Source organism: Sinocyclocheilus rhinocerous, unplaced genomic scaffold, assembly GCF_001515625.1.
Source record: "Sinocyclocheilus rhinocerous isolate Xijiao unplaced genomic scaffold, SAMN03320098_v1.1 C36047880, whole genome shotgun sequence".
NCBI classification, from domain to species: domain Eukaryota; kingdom Metazoa; phylum Chordata; class Actinopteri; order Cypriniformes; family Cyprinidae; genus Sinocyclocheilus; species Sinocyclocheilus rhinocerous.
Genome location: NW_015771814.1, coordinates 1 through 785, shown reverse-complemented (window position 1 = coordinate 785; position 785 = coordinate 1). Strand labels below are relative to the sequence as shown.

Genomic DNA, 785 nt, shown 5'->3' with positions numbered 1-785 from the left:
TTAGCTTGTGTATCGGTGGACATGACATCAAAACTCTGACTGAAGCTCCCGACACTGTGAAAGAGACCAAATCTCAGAGCTGCATCAACATATGACGTGTGTGTGTGTGTGTGTGTGTGTGTGTGGGTGTGTGTGTGTAACTCACACGCTCCTGTAGGTGTCACAGCTGAAGTCTCTGGTGGACAGACAGGACAGGAACGTCTCGGAGGCGTAGGGTAAAAATGGGCGGAGCCTGAAGTCAAACCAGCGCTGGATGAACGAATCATCTCTCAGATTGGTGGAGCTGAAGGAGCTCAGAGTGACTTCTCCAATCACATTCAAGAATGACACAGTGGGGCGGGACTTATTCAGCCTCTGACACACACACACACACACACACACAGTTCAATGTTACTTTCTCGTTTCCTTTGCATTCACAAAAATGCTGTCTTAGTGTTGAACAAAATGCATGAAAAAAGATGCATTTCAAATGTATCTGGATTGATGTAGATGTAGCCTGAATTGCATATAATCGGACAGAGGCGACAGTGCTGTCATGTACCGTGTGGGCGAGCAGGTCGAGCGCTGGTCCCAGCACAGGGTTGACCTTCTGCGTGAAGAGTTTCCATACCTCCTCGGACACGCTCTCATTCCCGTTGAGACCGCATGACAACACCGTCGCCAGGTGCTGCGAGCTCAGATCTGTCAACTGAACACACACACACTAAACAAATGTTTACAGAGACAGAGTGTGAGTGCTCACACGGTGAGCGTGATTTGACCAAGTACAACATGTTCCTGGATCA

At 48.7% G+C, this 785-nt stretch overlaps 1 long non-coding RNA gene across 1 annotated transcript; it reads right to left on the bottom strand.

The window, feature by feature from the left end:
- Positions 1-684, bottom strand: LOC107735434 (uncharacterized). Its single transcript, XR_001639408.1, has 3 exons — positions 542-684; positions 146-354; positions 1-54 (listed from the first exon to the last, which is right to left on the bottom strand). It is a non-coding gene; the product is annotated as an uncharacterized LOC107735434 (long non-coding RNA).
- Positions 685-785: the final 101 nt, after the last annotated feature.